The sequence below is a fragment of the Canis lupus genome, chromosome 15 (genome assembly GCF_048164855.1).
Source record: "Canis lupus baileyi chromosome 15, mCanLup2.hap1, whole genome shotgun sequence".
In the NCBI taxonomy this organism is placed as follows: domain Eukaryota; kingdom Metazoa; phylum Chordata; class Mammalia; order Carnivora; family Canidae; genus Canis; species Canis lupus.
In genome coordinates, this window is record NC_132852.1 from 60,320,707 (window position 1) to 60,343,319 (window position 22,613).

The 22,613-nt window shown below is 45.8% G+C and overlaps 1 protein-coding gene and 1 long non-coding RNA gene across 15 annotated transcripts in view; one reads left to right on the forward strand and one right to left on the reverse strand.

Moving 5' to 3' along the window:
- The window catches only part of LOC140605330 (aldo-keto reductase family 1 member D1), a 126,795-nt gene extending 125,730 nt beyond the window's left edge, over window positions 1–1,065 (reverse strand). For 10 of the 13 annotated variants that reach the window (XM_072777620.1, XM_072777621.1, XM_072777619.1 and 7 more), the window contains exon 1: window positions 658–1,065. The gene's annotated coding sequence lies outside the window, so the exon portion shown is untranslated. The remainder of the gene's footprint in view (window positions 1–657) is intronic. The other 3 variants (XM_072777615.1, XM_072777613.1, XM_072777610.1) reach the window with 2 other exon arrangements.
- The window catches only part of LOC140605332 (uncharacterized), a 28,182-nt gene continuing 6,391 nt past the window's right edge, over window positions 823–22,613 (forward strand). The window contains exons 1-4 of one of the 2 annotated variants that reach the window (XR_012008038.1): window positions 824–1,109; window positions 1,197–1,267; window positions 1,468–2,111; window positions 2,197–2,504. This is a non-coding gene — a long non-coding RNA (uncharacterized lncRNA). Of the gene's footprint in view, window positions 1,110–1,196; window positions 1,268–1,467; window positions 2,112–2,196; window positions 2,505–22,613 lie in introns of those variants that run through there. The other variant, XR_012008039.1, reaches the window with a different exon arrangement.

The window sequence follows — 22,613 nt, forward strand, 5'->3', positions numbered from 1 at the left end:
TGTGGCCACAATCAGAGAGTCCATGAGGGTTCGGGTAAAAACAGGGGCCTTAGCACGTTCCTTAGGGCGGTACCTCGGGACCTGGACAGCGGGGCACAGAGCAGCGGGGGGGCGAGCGGGGAGCCAGGCTTGGCCAAGTCCCCATGCAGCCCAGGGGCGACCCGGGGCCTTCCCCGCCGCGCCCCGCCCCCGCGACCCCCGCCGGCCTCAGGTCCCGCCCTCCCCGCTCGGGGTCCCTCCCGACCCCCCAGCATCCCGGGCCCCTGCCCGCCCCCCGCGACGCCGCCGGCCTCAGGTCCCGCCCTCCCCGCTCGGGGTCCCTCCCGACCCCCCAGCATCCCGGGCCCCTGCCCGCCCCCCGCGACCCCGCCGGCCTCAGGTCCCGCCCTCCCCGCTCGGGGTCCCTCCCGACGCCCCAGGGTCCTTGGCCCACGCTCCCCTCTCCCGACCCCCCAGCATCCCGGGCCCCTGCCCGACCCCCGCGACCCCGCCGGCCTCAGGTCCCGGCCTCCCCGCTCGGGGTCCCTCCCGACCCCCCAGCATCCCGGGCCCCTGCCCGCCCCCCGCGACCCCGCCGGCCTCAGGTCCCGCCCTCCCCGCTCCGGGTCCCTCCCGGGGCCGCCCTCAGCCCCCATCGCGCAGTGGGGCGCTGCTTACCGCAGGCCGAGTGCGGGTCAGAGCCCTGCCCCAGGTGGAGCCGCCGCTGTGGGTCCCGGTCCAGGCCGCGGCTTCCCCAACGCCCCCCGCCCGGGTCCCCCCCAGACTGATGCGCCTCTGCCCCCCGCGCCGCCTTCCGTTGAGGCCGTTGGAGCCCGGAGGCGCGGCCGCGGGGGCCTGGCCTGGGCGGGGCGGCGGGGCCCGGGGAGCCTGGGGCGCGCGCTGCTGCTTGGCCACTTTGGGCTTTAACCGCCGCTCCTCCCCTGGGCTGTGGGGTTTTTTTGATTACAGGAAACTAGAGGACTGTAGGGAAGTCCGGCCTTGAGCGGGCTGAAGCGACTGCTGTCACTACTACATTCTTTTTTAGGTGTGACAGGGCCTTGGATCTATAGACAAGCTTCTTGTTCACCAGGAGCACCCCTGCAATGTGCATTTTCGTGTCAAAGCCACATGTAAATGCCTGTTTTTAAATACTTCATGCACAGGTTTTTAGCAGAGAGTCATGTTTTAGTTCTATGACTGCTTATTTCTTTCTTTAGCGTTGCCTTTGTAATGAATCAGCACTTACACCTGTACTAGGCAATCATGCAGTTGGCACCCCAAAAGAAAGGTAATTTTCGCTCATTTTTTAAATAGCTTTTTTTTTTGAATTTTATTTATTTATGATAGTCACAGAATTTTCGCTCATTTTAAAAATGTAACAAAAACAATTATATTTGCATTTTAGGCCTCGTTTAATGATGTGACATCTAGAATGTTTATCAAATCAGATCATCATGTTTTTTTATTTTATTCATTTATTCATGATAGACCCAGAGAGAGAGAGGCGGAGACCCAGGCAGAGGGAAAAGCACGCGGGACTCCATCCCGGGTCTCCAGGATCAGGCCCTGGGCTGCAGGTGGCGCTAAACCACTGAGCCCCCGGAGCTGCCCGGTTCATCATGTTTTGCGTTTGTGGTGCTCCGTCCTTGAATAGGACATTTCATACCACTCTGCCACAAACATTTAATGTCCTTTGAATTCTGAAAATTCTGATCTAAAAATATTTGCAACAATTTGAAGGACTTTGAATTTGTGAAATTGTGAAATAAAGTTGAAACAGTAGAAAAGTTTATTCGGAGGGGATTGACCTCTGCGCATGTGTTTGAGTTAAAATAATGATGAAAAAGTAAACTTCGTCTATTTCTTCCTGTATTCTTATTTTGAGTTTTTAAACAGTATTTTCAGATTCTCAGTGTAGAATTAAACATTGCTGACACTAAAAAAGAAATACATCTTGTGTCTTCCCCCAAATAATACTATGGTTGCCGTGTCATGAGAAATAACACCACAGTGATTATGTCCTCAACTGCCAGGCTTTTTTCTTTCCTCTCCTGCTACCGTATCATAAGCAGCTTCACCACATGGACTGAATTCCATTAGCTGAGCAGAGATAGAGCAGTGTCAGCTCTCAGGTGAGTATGGCTACTTCTAAACTTTTTGAATCTGCAAAATGTACAACCCAGAGCTAGTGAAAATCCCTCTCTCTTTCTTTCAAAGACAGAGGATATTTACCCCCGGATCCGCTGGGATGGCATCTGAAACTCTGTAGACACTCCTGGAAATTTAGGTTTTTAGTACTTTTTTAAGTTGTCAGTAATGATGCAGTTTGTTGTACAAGTCTGCAGCTTAGGACCTCCAAGGACCTCTTCCTTATTTACAAATGTTCCACTGCCTTTTTAAAAAATGTAAAATGCTCTTACCAATATTTTCTGTGTTTACAAGCAGTTTAGCTTGACTCTTCTATTGCAGGCCTAGTATTTTCTTTAGCACGTTAGTTTGGACGTGACTATTTGTCAAAGTACTGAGCGTAATGTATGCCTACTCCTTGTATTATGATGTCTGGTACTTCTCTTTGCAGCATTATATTTAATTTGAGCCAAACTCTGTGTATTTAACATATCCTGAACGCATTATTCTTCAAATTCTACAAATTCTTCATCACTTAAATTCTAATTTGGAACTTGTCAAAGTTTTGTTTCATGAGTCTATAAGGAAGTGGAAGCAAAACATTTGTAATGCCGTGTTTTTGTTGCTTCCACATGCATGATCTCAGTAATCACTCTGAGTTGTTATTAGCAGCGCAGCATTATTCCAGGTTTTTAGATCAAAGGACTGAGATTGAGGAATGTGTAGTAACTTACTCAGTGTTGTTGTTTTTATTACTCAATATTAGAATTGTTACTTTTCTGACTCTAATCCCATTGTCCTTTCTTGTACTAATTATCTCCCCTTGAGAATCTTCACATATAGGTACTTCGTATATTTTGTTCCCCAAATAAATTTTGAATGAAAACAGATCAGATGATTACTGAAAAGAAAATCCTTCCCCTCCTGTGTAACTAGTATATGTTTTGAACTCAAATGTATCATTTTGCTTTTTATTTAGGAATTTAAAAACGTTAAATAAGTTTTCACATCATTTCGTACAATGAAAAATTCATTACCTGATACATATTTTTATCCTCCAAGGACTTAAATACAGTAGACACCTCTTGTGTATTATGACAGGAGGGGGAAGAGCCCACATGTACTGTTTGGTTCCCATGACCTTTTCCGTATCCTCCAGGGACACTTGCTGGTGTCCGCTCATTTCCTCCCTTGACACGTAGAGGGAGGCCACACTGAGGCAAGAGAAACATGGCATGTCTTTCTACCCTTTGAGAGGTGCTAAGCCTTTTCCCTGGCATTAATCCGGTTTTGCTTCTAAATCAAGAAAGGAACCTCAAGAGGGAAAATACACCGTCTTCTGGGTCCTGACCCCCATGTAGTCCAGGCTGTTGAGTTCCTCTCAACTGAGCATCTTCCATTGAATTGTTATTCCAAAGACCTCTGTGTTTCAGAAGCCTTCTGGTTTAGGACACCTGTTTCTGGGGTGCTCCCTCTCTCTGCACAAAAATACCAAGTCAGAAGGCCCGGAGCCCCACAGCAGTGTCCTCTCCCAGTAGACCTGCTTAGCTGGGGAGAGTCACAGTCAAGTAGCAAAGCCAGTGCCAAAGAGCTCCCATTCCACCCTCCTTCCTACCTTGGAGAGGGAATTGAGGCCTTTTCATGGTTTCTGGAAACAAAAGAACTCTTTATCAGCAGGTTGAACCTTCCCTTTGGGCACAACTGTTCTTTAAGTTAAGGTAAACATTGTTTTTGTTTGTTTGTTTGTTTGTTTTGTTTTTACCTATTTAAAACATGAATGCCTTGGCTCTGATTTTGTCAGCTTGCTGTATTTTAATTTCTCCAGGACAAAATAATCGGCTTACTTTTTTAGGTTTTCAATTTGATTCTCCCCCTTATGCATTGCATATTATAGCAAATAGTAATAGAACTTCGCCAAATAGGCTGTGACAATTAAATTTTTTTCTTGGAGTTCAATTTGCCAACATATAGCATAACACCCAGTGCTCATCCCACCAAGTGCCCCCCTCAGTGCCCGTCACCCAGTCACCCCAACCCCCCACCCACCTCCCCTTCCACTACCCCTTGTTCATTTCCCAGACTTAGGTGTCTCTCATGTTTTGTGACAATTAAATTAATAATTCATTTTGGTTGCAAGTGTTTAGGCCTTGTGCTTTGACTGATATATGCAAAAATGATAATTTATTACAAATAAATTCATATACTTGCACTATAGTTTGATGAACCGGTAAATTTTGTCTGCATGACTGTCATTAAGCACAAAGTCAGATCATTTCAAATGTATATGTTTGACTTCAAGAATACCTGAAATGACGGCTCGCGGAAGAACATGTTTTTGGGTTTTTTTTGTCCCTAAATTTGTATGAACTTACTTAAAAGGTACTAAGAACACTCCTGTATTTCTGAAGTCTTGTACACTTAAATATAAAGAACTAAACATAACACATTCAATTCACATTCCAAAATAATAGACTCCGATTAATTTGCAAGTTCATTCTAAAGTCTTTCTTATTTTCAAGGAGTAATTCTGTTTGTAATATAGTAAGCCAAAGTACCTTCATGACTGAGTTTGCTCATAGGAATCGAGAAAATGAGCCTCTGCACAATGACCACCGCTGAAACAGCCCTGCTAAGTTTTTCTCGCGTGGGAGTCAGGTGCATATTCTCATAGAAGGAGATGGCATTCCTAGTTCCCTGTGTGGAGGTCAGCTGGGCTCTGAGTGACTGTAAATAGCAGGAGGGGAAAAGGCTCACTGGGAATCCGAGTTTGTGGTGTCCAGGGGCCAGCAAAGTTCTCTGCCCTGACAGCGTCTCAGGGGGGCTTTTATGCCCCAACCCCTTTTTCCACTAGAAGATTTTAAATTGGATCCACGTGTCAGAGCGTCTAAGACCTAAATAATTTCATAACATGGGAAATGTACCTGTTTCTTTCAAGTTGTTAATTAATGAATACCTCGATAAAAACCTTAGTATTTCCTTAGTGAAGCAATTTGGGAGGCATCGAGTCAGGTTGTAAAACTCAGAGAGTGTGTGGTGGTTGACAAAGGGAGTCTTTAGGCCCCAGGGCGAGCCCAGGATTGGTCAGGGCTTTTGTTCAGGTGAATGGGTTTTCCCTAGGCCTGTTTCAGATCCCCGAGCTCTTTTCGTGGATGCTGGCTCTATCTCCTTTTTACCGGACACTTGGGATTTGTGATTCATCATCTTCCTTGTCATAGTATCTTTGATCTTATTGATAAGTAAAATCTTGCCCCCCCCCCCATTTTTGTCCATACCAGGTATTACCTAGACCCCTGTGCAATAGAAGTACTGGCAGCTCTGCTACTTGGTTCTGGTTTACTGTAAACCGTTCGGCCCAGACGACAAGACGTGATACCCTATAAGGTTTCGGGGTCTTGCTTGTCTCTTTTCCTTTTTCTCCTTTTTCAGAAATGCTTGTATTGCAATGTTAAAATTTTATGAAAGCATCATTGTTCCTTGCTTTTTGGTTTAGATGGAAACATAACTCTTTCTGAAAACATGAAAGTATCCCAAACCTAAACATTCCCAGAGAAAAAGCATACCAATGTGCACATGCAGTTGTCTTTGCAACTTTGCTAACAGTAATTTGGGTTGATTAGAAACTTCACTGACTGTCGGGGATTTTCCCCAAATTTACGGATGCAATGAAACGCCGGGACGCCTGCACCCCGATGTTTCTAGCAACAATGTCCACAATAGCCAAACTGTGGAAGGAGCCTCGGTGTCCATCGAAAGATGAATGGATAAAGAAGATGTGGTCTATGTATACAATGGGATATTCCTCAGCCATTAGAAACGACAAATACCCACCATCTGCTTTGACGTGGATGGAACTGGAGGGTCTTATGCTGAGTGAAGTTAGTCAATCGGAGAAGGACAAACATTATATGGTCTCATCATTTCAGGGAATATAAATAATAGTGAAAGGGAATAGAGGGGAAGGGAGAAGAAATGTGTGGGAAATATCAGAAAGGGGGACAGAACATAAAGACTCCTAGCTCTGGGAAACGAACTAGGGGTGGTAGAAGGGGAGGAGGGCGGGGGGGGGGTGACTGGGTGACGGGCACTGAGGGGGGCACTTGACGGGATGAGCACTGGGTGTTATTCTGTATGTTGGCAAATTGAACACCAATAAAAAATAAATTTATCATTAAAAAATAAATAAATAAAATGAAAAAATAAAACGAAAAAAAAAGATACTTCACTGACATTTATTTATTGAAATATTTTGTTACCAGAGAGAGAGAGAGAGTATACCAGGGAAGAGGGGCAGATGGAGAGGGAGAGGGAGAAGCAAGCTCCCCGCTGAGCAGGGAGCTCAAAGTGGGGCTGGATCCCAGGACCCTGGGATCATGACCTGAGCTGAAGGGAGACACTTCACTGACTGAGCCACCCAGGCACCCCCAAAACCTTAGGTTACCTTTAAATGAGAGGATAATACAGTTTATAAATATTCTGAATTACGTTTATCTAAAGAGATTCAAAATTTTCCTATCAGAAGAGTATGAGCTTAACTCCTGGAATTGTCACTTGATTGTCCGTTAGAAAGAACTGTGTTCCTTTGGCTAAGTTGTCATCATTACTTTCATTTTCTGTATTAAAAGATCATCATCAGGGTGTCTGGGGGGCTCACTGGATGAAGCCTCAGACTCTTGCTTTCTGCTCTTGATCTCAGGGTCTTGAGTTCAAGCCCCACATTGGGCTCCATGCTGGGTGCTGGACATGGAGTCTACTTATCTACAAAAAAGGTTCGTCATCTTCCTCAGTGTTTATTCCTTATGAATGTCTGTAGGGTAAATACCGTTTTCTGTTCTACCACTGAAATGGGTACCTTATTCTCATGGATGCATTCAGATATTTTCCTCTGTGTTGAGTGACCATCGTGTGATGTCTGTGGAGTGTTCTTGGTAAAACTTGTTGGTCACTTTATGCCTGCTGACCTCAGGCTCCCTGTCACCATGACTCGCCCACTGCTTCTTGGTCTTCCCCTCTCATTTCTTCTCTTACCCCAATGGTTAGCAGTATTTTTTCCCTTTCTATCTTTTTTTTAAATGATGGCCCATTTGAAGAAACATGTTTATAGGCTCTTTTCTGTTGCAAAATATATATATATATATATATATTTATACCAGAAATAACTCTTGAGCCAAAATGGAGGAAAACATATCTTCTTTACACCTCGGCTTGCTTATGTTAAGGAGTGAGAGGTTGTCCGATGTTATTGCCTCAGTGTTGCCTGAGCTCAGGACTCTGTCTCTTCTGTCTTTTCCCATTTCTCCATCTGCAGACAGTATCCAGGGTAGAATAGAATTAATATCTTGTGATCATTTGCCACGGTTTAATTGTGAACAAGTAGGATCGAACAGACATATAGCCCTGCTTAGTGATCACTTCTCTGTGGAAAGATAGAAGTCACATCAATTCATCTAAAACCAAGGTTATTTATGATTTCTAGAAAATTTCCCTTTATATGTTACTGATTTAAACTCACAACTTATTCAGGTGCCTACAGAGATAAGCATATATCTTCCACGAAAGCTATCTTGTCAGTGTCTAGGAAATCTTTCTCAATTAAGTGGGTAATTTCAATGTTCTTTGGTTGCTTCCTGACCAGTGTTTTCTTACTGAAATGGGTGTTTTCTAACTGCGACTTGATGAATGTTCCTGGTGGAAGTGAACAGAGGTGTCAGTGGTCCAGAAGGTCGGGTTCTCGGATCCTCGTGTGTTGGCTGAAGTTTCCACCTTACTTTCTTGGCAAGGGATTTGGACCTCGTTAGAGTTCATTCTCGGGGCTCATCCGCAAGGGGATGGAAATCCCTCTCTCCGGCTCCCGCCTGCCTCTGGCTCCACAGCCTCCCTGGAGCAGTGGCGGCCCTGCTCCTCCTGCGGCCCAGTGCTCAGGAGCTGCAGGGCGGCTCCGGCCTCTGGGCCTCTGTGCAGCGGTTGCCCTGCCGGCCTGAGCGCACGTTCCTTGCCTTCCCTTCCTCGTGTGCTTCCACTCCCCCTTGCCTTAGCACCTCGCAGGAGAGCCCCTTGCCCTCTCTGCCTTGCTTTTGTTTTCTAAGGCGGAATGGACTTCCCAGTGTTTGTGGTAGTGACGTGCACTTAAGGATGTTCAAAGAAGTGACCTTATAAAATGCATATCTGTGTTATTAAGATAGTGCTCAGGTTGCCGCTCCGGCAAATAGGTCAGATCTTCCTGTGAGATCCAGGGGCCGGTTCTCCCTGGTCTTAATTCCAGGAAAGGCTGTGCTTTTCTGAAACAACTTGTCATTTTGGTCTTAAGTAGCAGCACATCTTCTATCTAAGTGAGTTTTCCTCTTTCTGTTTACTGCTGTGTGTTATTTTCTTTTTGAAAATAATCTTAATTTCCTTATGGTTATTTGTTAATTTTATCCATTCTAGAGAAAGCCTTTGTGCTTACCGAGTATGCTAGAACTGTCATCCAAATAGTGATATATCTTTCTAGACTGAAGAAATCTAGATGTATTATTGTGTTTCATATCTTTAATACTTGACTGGCTTTAAACAAAATAAATAGCTGTTCATGCATGACTGAGAGGGTTTTAGTTTTGTCACCCAGTGAAATAGGCTTGGGGATTAGGCATAGGTCATCATCAGTTTAAAGAGAGGAAAATACACTTGTTTTAATATCTGTGTGATCGAGATACCAAGCTACACTTTCCTCTCTAGCAGAGATGTGTCACACGAGGTTGTAGCTGTGTTCAGGTAGTCCGGTGGATGGATGCAAAATGGAGGGCAACGTTCCAGTCTGAAGCATTGTTATCTTTTCTCCTAATGAGCCTAAAATTCTAACAAACAATGCACTTTTGCGTTTTTTTGTATTGTTTTTTTTTTCAGCAGGTATATATATGCTTTCATTTTATTCATATGATAGTTTACCCAGTACAGCTCTAGGCTCCAACACCTTAAAAAATAACTCTCCTTTCCATACAAATATCACATCAAAATTCAGGTCCAGATTAATTTCACACACATTAACCTCCAACAGTTAAGCAACTATTTCCTCTGAGATACTTGCTACTCTCATTTCACAATGGATTTGGTTCATATAAATTGATGAAGACAACAGAAAAGAAAAGAAATGAAACGAAAAGTGTTTTCTGGACTTAGGTGATTTTGCTTTGCTTTTTAGTAAAACCTAAATGCATTTGTTAAGTTTGTGGTGTCTTGGGAAGACCAGAGACAATCCAGTTACACATTCTTTTTTTTTTTTTTTTTTGTATCACTTTTATTGTTTTCAGTTGTTTGATACTGTTTATTACATGGTTCAGATATTTGACTGCTCTGGTTGAAAATGCCTAAATCTTCTGAAGCTTTTTGAGGACATTAATTCTCTTCTTGCCTCTGCCTGTCTACCGCTGAGCCCAGCACAGTGTCTTCCATGGGGCACGGTTTCAGATATCCGATCGACTGATTTTTTTTTTTTTTTAATAAACTGACACCAAGAGGTTATAAGCTGTAACTTTATAATTTGTAGGACAAAAGCTCTGGACTTTGAAGGGAAGCCGTGATCACTGCTCGGTCCCTGCCCACCCCAAACTCTTTGTCCCCAGATGCAGCCACTCTGGACCCTTTGAGATGCTTGTCTGTTCTCCGCGTCCTTGTATCTGAAGAATGAGTATCTGCTGCAACTTCTTGGTTTCCAGGCTCGGGTGCTGTCCGCGTTCCTGCGTGGAAGGGACAGATTGGCGCCCCCTCGCATGCCTCCCCACACACAAACTCACGCCTCCTCCCACCCGCGGTGCAGACGCGGCTCTGCCGCAGAACCCGACCGATGGCCAGCGAGGGTGTTTCCTAACACGGAAGCACCAGGTGCAGCTCGGGAACCTGGGAGGCTCTCTTGCCATTTCCAGGCTCGCACAAGTTTTCATTTCTGCCGATTATGGTTCGTGAAGCAGGATGAGGCCTAATCAACGTGGTCCCCGCCTGACTCTGGCTTAACAGTCCGGGTGTCGGTGGCCAACAGACCCCTCGCGGTCTGGAAAGCCAGCCGTGTGAGTCAGGGAGAAACAGAACCAACTGGAGGTAAGTGTGTAAGTAGATCTACTTTAAGGAGTCGGCTCACACGATGGTGGAGGCTTGGTGACTCCAAAATCTGCCGGGGGGAGGCCGGCAGCTGGAGGCCCAGGAAGAGCAGACTTCTCCCTTGCTCGGGGGACTCAGCCTCTGCTCTAGGCAGGCCTTCACCCGATTGGACGGGGCCCACCCACATTATGGAGGGTGACTTGCTTTGCGCAAAATTGCCTGATTTAAAAGTTGATCTCATCCAAAGCCAGCCTCAGAGGAACAGCCAGAAAAGTGTTTGACCGGCTCTCTGAGACCACACTCCAGGCGACCTGACACATCAGATTAACCATCTCACCATCAGAAATTCATCCTCGAGTGGAAAAATCTCCTCTTAATACACTCACCACACAGCAGCTGTTGTGGCGAACACCGGTCTCGCAGGCATCTCTCCTGCTCGGCGGACAGACAAGCCCCTTTCAAGGTCTTGGGAAATTCTTCACCCCTCTCCTGTCTGCTCTCTGACTGGTGGAACTCCTGTCTTTTTCTTTCTTTCTTGGTTTGCTTCCTCAGTTTTGGTGCTTTGCTGAGACGTATTTTGAAAATATTGTCTTTCCATCTGTGGCTTGTCTTTTTATTCTTTATAAGAGCAGAACTTGTACATTTTCATGAAGATTAATTCATCATTTTTTGTGTTTATGGATCATACTTATGTTGTATCTGAGAAATCTTAGTCCAACATAAAATAAAAAGACATTTTCTTATATTTTCTTGTGGAAGTGTGATGTTTCAGGCTGTACATTTAGGACCGTGGTTAGCTTTATTTTTGTATATGATGCAATCTATCAATTTCTTTCTTCTTTCTTTCTTTCTTTCTTTCTTTCTTTCTTTCTTTCTTTCTTTCTTTCCTTCCTTTTCTTTCTTTTCTTTCTTCTTCTCGTTCCTTTTTTGGTATTTATCTATCTCTAGCTGTTTCAGCACAGATTTGCTGAAAGACTTTTCTTTCTCTGCTCCCTTTTATTTCTTTTTCTTGTCTTACTGAAGTGGCTGGAACCGCATATGAATGTCACACAGAACAGTGAAAACTGGAGGCCTTGTCCTGTCACTGATCTCAGAGGGAAAGTGTCTGCTGCTCTTCTGTCAATGTGATGTTAGCTATGGCGTTTTTGTACACGACTTTAATCAGTTTGAAAAAGTTCCCTTCTGTTTTTAATTTGCTGGGAATGGATGCTGCTTTTTCTGCATTGAGGTGACATGTGCATTTTCCTTTCTGCATATTAATATGGTGGATTATACTAGTTGATATTTTAATTTAATTTGATTATTTTAAAAAGATTTTATTCATTTATTCATGAAAGACACACATGGAGAGAGGCAGAGACAGAGGCAGAGCGAGAAGCAGGCTTCCTGCAGGGACCACGACGCAGGACTCGATCCTGGAACTCTGGGATCATGACCTGAGCTGAAGGCAGACGCTCAACTACTGAGCTGCCCAGGTGTCCCCAATAGTTTAATTTTAAACCAACCTTGCATTGAACCCCAGTTGGTTGTGATTTATCTTTTTAAATATTGTTAGCTTCAATTTATTAACATTATGTTGAAAATGTTTACACCCATGCTTGTGATAGATATTATATGTTATTTTATTTTATTTTGGAGGAATGTCTGTGTCTGGTTTTGGTAGCAGAGACTTCCAGCCACTTGTGGGCAGGCCCTCGTCCACTTCTCTGCCTTTGTCTAGAATTGGTTTGATTTCTGTTTCTTTTTTTTTCTTGATTTTATTTATTTATTTGAGTGAGTTGAGAGAGCAAGAGCGAGTAAGTGCATGCATGGGGGGAGGGGCAGGGGCAGAAGGAGAAGCGGACTCCCCGCTGAGCAGGGAGCCCAACATGAGGGTCCAATCCACGACCCTGAGATCATGACCTGAACTGATGGCAGTTGCATCACCGACTGAGGTACCCAGGTGCCCCATTTTATTTCTTAAATATTTGGTGGATTCCCCCAGTGGAGCTCCCTGGGCCTGGAATTTTATCTGTACCTTGGTTTTTACTACAAATTCAATTTTGTTAACAGACATAAGGCTGTTTGTCTTCTTTTCTTGAGTGAGCTTCGGTAGTTTGTCATCCAAGGACCTTGCCCACTTTGTCTTAGTTGTCAGAATTATTGGCATGCGTCTGTCCACAATAGTCCCTTAATATGCTCTTAATATCTATATCACCTGAAGGGCTGCCACTTCTCACTCCTGCTGTCCATGACTTTTTTGTTCTCTTGCTTTTCTTGGTCAATCTAGCCAAAGACTTATTCATTACATCAGTTTTCTGAAGGAACCAGCTTTCTGTTTCATTGATTTTTGCTGTTGTTTTGCTTTTTTTTTTTTCATGGATTTCCATTCTCATCTGTATGATTTTTTTTTTCCTTCTCGTACTATGTTGATTTTTATTAGCTTTTTTTCCCCCAGTTTCCTAAGATGGAACTTGGAATTGTTGGTTTTAAACAAACTTTTCTAGGTAGGTGCTAAGTGGTATGTGTTTCCCTCCAGACGCTGCTCCAGCAGCAGCCTGCACGTGTTGATACAGTGCATTTCATTGTCACTCAGCTCAAAACCCTTTCTAATTTCTTCTTAAAGTTTCTTCTTTGTTCAATGTCTTATTTGGAAACATTTTATTTAGTTACTAAACATTCAAAGATTTTCTAGACATGTTTCTAGTATTGATTCACAACCTAGTTTCATTTTGTGATGGGAGAACATATCTTTATGACTGAAATCCTTCACGATTTGTTAAGATTTGTTTCATAGCCCAGACTATGGATTATCTTGACAAATATTCCATTTGTACTTGGAAAAAATGTATGTTCTGCTGCTGCCAAGTATCATGTTCTTCTGGAATGTCCCTCACGTCAGGTCCTCGGTGTTGTAACTGATGGGCTGTCTACATCCACCATCCATTTACTGAGAGGGATATTGAAATCCGTGACTCTGTTTCTACCTCCTTGTCTTTATCATGTTTGCTTCATGTATCCTGAAGCTCTGTTAGGTACATAAGCACTTAGGACTTTTGTCATGTCCTCTTGATGATCGGACATCTATTTCTTCACGACAGTTCTGTTTCTCCCCTGTAACAGTCTGGGTCTGAAATCAACCTTGTCAGACATTAACATGCGACTACTTGCTTTTGATTAGTATGGAATATCTTTTTGCATCCTTTACATTTAACTTATTTGTCTTTGCATTTAAAGTCACTTTCTCGGGGCGCCTGGGTGGCTCAGTGGGATGGGTGTCTGCCTTTGGCTTGGGTCATGGTCTTGGAGTCCTGGGATGGAGTCCCGAGTCAGGCTCCCTGCTCAGCTTCTCCTTCTCCCTCCACTGCTCTCCCTGCTTGTTCTCTCTCTATCTCTCTCTCAAATAAATAAATAAAACCTTAAAAGAAATAAAGTCATTTTTCTGGTGGGTATTATGTGCTTCGGCTGTGGTTTTTCATTGGATTTGACAATCTCTAACTTTTAAGTGGGTTTTGGACCATTTACACTGAGTGTGATTATGGACATGGTTGAGTCTAATTCTATCCACTTGCTACTTGTTTTCTACTGTCCCGTTTGTTCTCTTTTTCTTGTTTCTCTACTTTCTCTTGGATTCATTGACTATTTCTTTTTTATAATTCCATATCATTTATGTTGCTACATTATTGGCTATTTTTTTGATGTGATACTTTAGTGGTTTATTTAGTTTTTTAGAGTTTATGATATACATCTTTAATTGATCTGCCTTTGAGCAAGATCGTGCCCCTTCCCATATAGTAAATGCAACTTACAATATGCTCCTACTTCTTCCTTTCTGTTCTTTGTGCTATTATTGTAACGTATTTTACTTTTACATATGTTATACATTCCACAATATAGTTCTGTCATTATTGCTCTAAACATTCAGCTATGTTTTATAAAGGTTAATTCATTTTTAAGTCTTCATAATTTCCCATCTAGTTATCATTTCTGATGCTCTGCATTCCTTTACGTTGGTCCAGATTTCCATCTGGTGTAATTTTTCTTCTGTTTGCTGGAAGTAAGTTCTTCTGGCTATAGTATGGATGGAAAATATTTTATTTTACTTTCATTTTTTGAAAGATATTCTTTTTGGGTAAAGAATTCTAGGTTTACAGTTATTTTTATTCAAATGGTAAAGAAGTTTCTTCATTGTCTTCATTGAGAAGACTTCATGAGAAATTAGCACTCGCCCTTACCTTCATCCTTCTCTATGTAGTTGTTTTGTTTCTCTGCTGCTTTTAAGATTTTCTCTTTGTTCGTGGTTTTGGGCAAAATGGTACAACATGTAGTTTTTGTCATGATTCTCGTGATTGGGGTTCAATGAGCCTCTTTAATATAGGAGATTATACTTTTGTAATATAACTTTTAGGAAAGTGAGTCTGGATGGTTATGGGAGGACTGGGTTTGGGAAGGCTGCTCTGGATAGTCCTGGAGGAACTTTGAGGAGGTTGGCTCTGGGTGGCTGTCTCAGATGATGCCATGGCTGAGAGCAGGGAAGTCACAGGTGCTTTAGGGCAGCCTATCACTCTCAGTCTCTGTCTTGTCCAGATTCCCCTTCTTAGTGTGGGTTTCTCTAACTCCCCAGGCCTACATGGGACCCTCACATAGGTTTCCTTTGCACTGGGAAGTTGTCCCTCTAGTGTTTTCTATTGTTTAATTATGTTTAGTACTTCTCCAGTTTGGGTCTTTCTGTGGATCCTAAGGCTCCATGAGAGCCTCTGATATTCTGTGTGGCTCAAAGTCACTACTCAAGGATTGCTGAATTAGTGAGAGAAGGACCAGGTGAATGAGCTGTGTGCTGCTGTTCTTCAAGTCTTCAGTTTATCATTTCGTCCATAGCTTCAGGTCCTACTAACCCCAAGTCTCTGACCTTTTAGAAACTCTGTTCCAGGAGATTTTGAGGAAAGCGAGGTGCCAGACTTTCTGGGGAATGTGTCTGGCAGGAGGGACCTGGGGGTTGAGGTGTTCAATAGCTGTTCACACACCACTAGGGGTTTCATGATGTGCTGCCACCAGCTCCATACTCCTGGTGTCCCATCTACAAAGTGCTGCCTCTCTAACCACACGATGAAAACTGAGCATTTGGTTGTGGGAGTGTAGCAGGATTAGAACACTAATTATAGTGCTCTCTGGGGGAGCCTGGAGCACTGGAGTCATGGTTACGATTCTGGTCTATGTGGGATTTACTTGAGTTCTTTTTTTTTATTTTATTTCTACACTTGGTGTGACAATAGATTTACATAATGAATATGTGTCAAGGGTTTCAAGTCACAGCTTTTCTAGGCTTCCATCATTTCTTGAAAGAAGACAGATTTTTGATGTTTTTTGAATTTTGCAACAATGTGGGCTGGTCTACATGGACAATTGGTATGTTGTGAGGATTGAAGCTCATTCGCGTATCACGTATCACATCTGAAAGCCCTGAAACAACACCCGGGGCTGATGGTGTTGGAGTCCCTTAACGATCTGAATAGTCATGCTGTTCATTTGCTTAAAACTTGTCTTTGAGAGTCATTATAGCACAAAAGATGCAGAGGGAGAATGAGGGTGAAAGACGTGAGTTTGAACCAAAGATCTGCTACATAAAAATAATACAGTGAGGCCTCCAGCCCGGACATAGTAGAGTAGACCTGCCTCTCCATATTCCTCTTTGCCCTGGAAATAAAGCAAGAGGCAGCGAGAGGAAGGAGGAGGGTAGGCTACCGTGGGACCCGAGGGATGAACAGCAATCCGTGGTGGGGATCTTACACTCCCCGACCCAACAGAGGGAGGTGGTCCAGGCCCTGAGGCTGGCAACAGGAGACAAGGGAGTCTCCATCAAAGCAGTGGAAAGAAACATCCACGGGAGTGACTGACCAGGGACCCCATTCAGTGACGAGTGGCTGGTGGTGAGGTCGTCCCTTTCCTGCTAGATCCTAGACTCCTTCCCCACCCTAGACAACGACCAGCTGGCTGGCTCTGGTAGAAAGAGTCCTACCCCGGGTCACATGTTGTCATGGTGGGATTGAGGTTCCTTTCCTTGTCTCGGCGACACTGGGGAGTGGGTCTTGCTCTGTAGGCTGTGGTAAGCCTTAGGTAGCTACTGTAACCAGGACAGTGTGGCATCGGGGGATGATAGACACAGACTGATGAACAAAACAGAGAATCTGGACATGGACCCACACAAAGGAGCCCAACCAACTTTCAACAAACGTGCAAGAGCACTTAAGTGGAGGAAGGCAGCTCTAACAACAAGTTGTGCTGCAGCCGTTGGACATCCACAGGCACACTCGGAAAACGAAACCTGACCTACACTTTACACCTTGAAATAACTCTAAGTAGGTCCTGCACTTAAGTGTAAAGTGTAAAACAACAACTTTTGGGAAAAAAGGGAAGCTCTTCAGGGTCTAGGGCCAGAGTCCTTATTCTTGACACCAAAAGCACGATCCATAAAAGGAAGATGGATAAATTGGACCTCAGCGGAATCAAAAACTCAAACTCGTGCTCTGTGCAGGACCACGTGACCAGGCTGAAAAGATTACAGGCTGGGAGAAAAAATTCGCAAACCATATGTTCCAAAGAGAACTAGTATCCAGAATAGATAAAACCTTACAAGTTAACAGTAACGAGCGATCCAATCACAAAATGGGCAGAGACGGCAGTCAGTCTCTTGACAAGGAGGTAGGGATGGCAGCGAAGCACAGGAGGAGATGCCCAGCAACACAGCCATCAGGGACGGGCTATGGAAACCACAGTGGGACCTCACTGCACACCTCTCAGAACGGTAACAAGTGACCTCTCTGTCAGTTGGACATGGGCCCCTGCACTCGCGGAGGGCGGCGAGATCCAAGACACAGGAGGCCACTCCTGCCTGGTGGGTGGCAGGTTGAATAAGCAAAGGAACGTACTTGCCAGGCTTGTCGTGGGTGGCTGTGTGACCAGTGCATCTCCGCCCCTGCCCACTGGAATCTTGCGAGTTAAGGAGTGAGCCTGACGAGTTCCATCACACGCGCCATCCAGGTGGCCCAGCTGCACGCGCCATCTGGCAGCTGCGCCCCGTGGGAGCAGCAGGCAGAGCTGCGACCCAAGGGCGGGAGGGGATGGGCAGCCCCTGCCAGCTGATGGCCTCATGGGTCCAGCAGCCATCACCCCTCTCTGAGCTCCTCCTGCAGCCACCAAACATCGGGGGGACCTGGATCTCTCCTCCACGGCTGGCCGTGGTTAGATGGCACAGGCTCTGGGAGACCAGTCTGCTGGCTTCTTCAAAATTAAACGTACAGGGAACCCTGGGTGGCTCCGCGGTTAAGCACCTGCCTGCAGCCCACGGCGTGACCCCGGGGTCCCGGGATCGAGTCCCGCATCGGGCTCCCTGCATGGAGCCTGCTTCTCCCTCTGCCTGGTTTCTGTCTCTCTCTGTCTCTCTCTCTGTCTCTCATGACTAAATAGAATCTTCTTTTTTTTTTTTTAAACTAAATGTGCAGCTACAGTGTGACCTAGAAACTGCACCTCTGGGCATGCATCCCAGAGAAATGGAATTATTTTCCCTGGAAACCTGTCCATGAATAGTCAAAGCAGTTTTATCGGTAAGAGCCCCTGACCTGGGAGCAGCCCGGGTGCCCTGCAGTGGGCAGTGGTCCCGCGGGCTGGGCCCATCCCCCGGGAGCAGCTCTCAGCCCCTAAAGTGAACGAGTTTTTGCTACACACGACGTGGCGATGTCCCCGAGGCTCACGCTGTCGCCGGGTCACTGCGGGGTTCCATCTGCAGCACATTGGTGAAGTGACAAAAGCTTGGAAATGTGGAGCAGAATGTTGGTGCCCGCAGTGGGGGGCGAGGGGCCGGGAGGGGGCGGGACCTGCTGGGATGGATGGTCTGGTCCTGCCCGTGGGGGGCACCGCAGGAACCCACGGAATCGCACAGAACAGGATCGCCCAGAACTAACCCCCCACGCAGCAGAAGCAGCAAACCTGGGGCCCCTGGTGTCCAGGCCCTTCCTGGTGGCGGCTCGCGCGGGCTCCGGGCACCTGCCACCTGCCACCGGGTGGGGGCCTGGGCCCTGTGGGCTCCTGCAGCTGTGGCTGAAGCTCCAGATTCCCCCGCGACGACCTCGGCTGGGGAACAGGTGACCAGCCCCGCGGGGCTCCTCTCTTTCCGTGGAGAGTCTAGAGGAAGGTGAGCCTCCGGCTGGAGGGGGCGAGCTGGGGGCCGAGCCGCACTCCTCTGCACCCTACGTGCCCCTCTCACGCCATCCTGGCCACTCCTGGCTTCCCTCGTGACAGACACCGAGGCCTCGGTTTACCCAGCCTTCTGGGGTCGGGGTGAGGTGTCACGTGCGGTTCCCATGGGAGGTTAGCGGGGGACACAGGGGCTGCCCCAGGGAGCTCTCAGGTCAGCACGGAAATCGGTCCCGTTTCCCAGACGACGGGGCCCGCTTCTTCCCTGGAAGCTTCTGGGCACGCAGAGGCGGGGGGGGGGGGGGGGGGGGGGGGGGGGGGGGCGGTGGCGGGGGAGCAGAGGGGAGCCCGGGCCCCTGAGGCCTGCAAACAGCGGCCTGAGGCCAGAACGAGCGAGGAGGGGCCTGTGACCCTGACCCCACAGCCTCATCTGGGACCAGCGCAGAGCTCTGGGGCCTGGGGAACGCATCCAATGGTGGTCCTGGGACCCAGCACACTTCTGCTCACCGAGTGGAAAAGGTTCTGGGCCAATTCCAGCAGGTGTGTGTGTGTGTGTGCTGGGGGGCGTTGCCCTCCACCCAAGAACTTATCTTACCTGGCTTTGGTATTGGGTATTGGAGTAGTGCTAGGAAGTGTGTCTGCTTCCTTTTTGGGGGCTAAAGCTCTGGAAAATTCAACTTTCAAAATTTGTGAAATGCAGCTATTGCAGTTGGTGAAGGGGAATGTACGGCATGGAAATGCACATATGAGAAGACAAGGAGGATCTAAAGCTGGTCATCTGAACTTCTGCTGTGGGAAATGGAGTAAGATGAACAATTTAGGGCTCGTGCAAGCGGGACGGAGTACATCATAACAATTTGGCCAGAAGCCAACAACATTGAAAACAGGTACACAATAAATAAATAAAATCAACAAAATGAAAAAGTAGGTCCTTGGAAAATCAGTAAAATTGAGCAATCTCTAGCCACAGATGTGGAAAAAATATTTGTAAATCACCTTCCTGGTAAAGGCCGTACATCCAGAATATACAAAGAACTCTTACAACTCAATAATAAAGAGCAAGCCGCTTGATTAAAAAATAGACGATGGATCTGGTTGGATGCTGCTCTAAAAGCAATACACAGACCTTGAGTGAGGCTGCACGGATTCCAGACATCACCTGTCACTATACGGGGCCACGGCATTGAGGTGTGACCAGAGCTTGTCAGAACGACTGGAATGGGGGCACCTGGGTGGCTCAGTTGGTTGAGCATCTGCCTTTGGCTCAGGTCATGATGGCAGGGTCCTGGATCAAGTCCCTCATGGGGCTCCCAGTTCAGAGGGACTCTGCTTCTCCCTCTCCCTCTGCCCCTGCCCCTCATACTCTCTCTTGCTCGTGCATACTCTCTGTTTCAAATAAATAAAATCCTTTTTAAAAAAAGAATGACTGAAATGGGAAAATGGTTTTATACCAATTTCTGGCGAGGATGTGGAGCAGCAGGAGCTCTCATTCACTGCGGGTGGGAATGCGAAATGGCACAGCCGCCTTGGAAGACCATTCAAAGTCTCGGATAACACTAAACAGCCTTACTGAATGATCCAGGAATTGTGCTTCTGGGTAGTTTTCAACAGATTTAAAAAATGATATCCATACAAAGAGCTGCATATGAAGCACCCTTATTCACAGTCACCCCAGTGGGAAGCCATGACGCTGGGCTTCGGTAGGTGAATGGATCCACCAACTGGTCCTTAGTATGGTGGGATGCCACTCGGTGATGAAAAGGAGTGAGCGACCCTACCGGCATGGGTCTGAGCTGGATATTGAGAAGTGAGAGGCTACGTGGTGTTGATTCAATTGATAGGACATTCTGGAAGAGGCCAAAGAGAGAGAGCCGGGGGCCTGGAGGCCTCATCACGACGTGTGCTCAGCACTTGATTCTCCCCTCCTCTGGGAAAGGGCCCCACGGCTGCTGGGAGGACTGGCTGGTTCTGGGCCCATCAGAGAACACAGGAGGTGAGCGTGGAGCACCTGGTGGCACCAGGACAGGAGGTGTCTGAAGAAACAGGACGATGCCGTGGAGACAGAGGAGCCGCACAAAAGACGGGCCCGTGGCCAAAGCTGGGGCAGGTATGGCAACACATCAAATAAGGTAGCAATTGGTTTACAACCCATAGAATAAAATAAATATACATGAATGTGCTATAAATAAATGGAAGACTAGACAAATCTCTCACACAGAAGAATTCAAGGAGGTGGAACACAGCTCCCCATCCCTCAAATGTGGGCTGTGCACAGCGCCTTCTCTCCGAGCGCCCAGCATGCAAAGGGGAGAAACCTCGCAGACACGACCTCAGCCCTGTGATCCCGGTGGCCAGGAAAGGAGTCCTGCTGGTGGCACGTGCCCTGGCTCTGATGGCCAGGGGCACTCTTCCTCTGTGGTCTTCCTCCTGAGAGCCCATAACCCCAGTGTAATCGCGGGAGAACATCAAACACTCCCAAGTTTGCAGATTTCTCAGAACTGTAAAAAGATTTCTCAGAACTGTAAAAATCATCCAAAACAAGAGAAAGTTTGAGAAATGGTTACAGCCAAGGAGAGTCTAGGGACACGTGGCAACTGAATGTCATATAGTGTCGGGGGGCGGGGGAAGAGGGGACCTGGAGCAGAAAGGACAGTAATACAAAACTTGATCAACGTTAATTGATAATGATCTGTCGATATTGATTGATCAGCGGAACCATACTAAGATAAGGTGTGGGCTCTAATTTAATGATACACACCACATATAGGTCAATAAATAATATAATCGTATTGCATGTGGTGTAGGGTATATGAGAACTGTGCCATCTTCACACTTTTCTGTAAATCTAACACTATTCTAGAATAAAAAGTCTTTAAAAATGATCTCCTTTTGTAATAATAGTCTCCAAAAATAGAAACCACTCAGATTATTAAATTAATCAAATCAGTCTTGTTTGTTATTCAATATTAGTAATCCATGTTTCACTGAATGGAGAGAAATGAATGTTTGTTTACAAAACCACAATACAGTTATAGATTGCTCCTTTGACTTCCTATTTTTAGTTAATAAATTGAAATCAAATCACTTTTTGTAACCTCCAAAGGACTCAGTGATTACCTGATGAGGAGGAGATTTTAGGCTCTTGTTTTATAAATGAACATGGTGAATCCCTAAGGATTATTTTGATTGGTGGGAATTAAGGTTTCAGCAGTTTAAAAAGGTTTAAAGGGGACCCAAATCAATAGGGGCTTTCTATTTGTGAATAGTTACAACCTCTTATTTATATTGCGTATGTGAGGAAACATTGTCTCCACTAAACACTCAGGGCATTTTGGCACAATTTCACATCTGGATAAAAGTATATTTATCATGATCTCTTGGGGAATGTTAATATCGCATTGCTTAATACCTCTGGGTCCCCTCTTTCTAAAGTATTTTGTGTTCGAATTTAGTAAAACACACAAAGTGGTTGATCACCTAGATGGTTTTTAATTCCTTCTATTTCTGTTAGGTTACTGAGTAATTCCAGATTCACCCCATCCTATCTGATAAATCAGTGCAAGTGACTTGGGTTTGTCTTATGAGTGGTTTTTTTTTTTTTTACAATAAACATAAATAGAAAAGAAGGAAGAGCCAGAGCTAAAAAGCAAATTGAGCTTTAAAATATTGATTTTGCACACATTTTATTTCCCATTTGAATACCAAGGATTCTGCCAATTTTTTTCCTTCTTAATTAGAAAATTAAACCCGAAAGCTCAGCGCTCTGAAAACGAGTGTGTGCGGCACGGAGCTGCGACAACACTGCGCCCGTGTCTCTGTGCACGGCTGTCTCCCTCTGCCAGCCACTTCTCACTCTGCTTGGTTTCCTGGGAGTGCCCAGGGACTCTCCAACTCATGGACAGCAAGGTGGCTGCACTCTGTGATCTTTAACCCTCTGCCTCTGTCCTACCTCGGTTTCCTTGCACTTTCTTCTCTTTCACCCTCAGTGGGAGGGTTTTCACCAAATTGATTGTGAAAGACAGGCTCTCTGCTTGTCTGGTGACTCCTGGAAGATCACTTGTGTGGGCTGTCCTTGCTTTGTCCTGTTGTGTTCGGAAGTCCATCTGTCCTCAGGGGCAGGTTACCCAGTTTTCAAATTTGTAAATGGTTGACTTGGACTGTCCCACATATTTGAGAGCTCCAAGGTAATGTGAACCGCGCCCCCGATATGCGCTTGCCTGTTCTAGGGGCTTGGCCTAAGCAAGCTCACTGGATCCTCACACAGCCCTAGA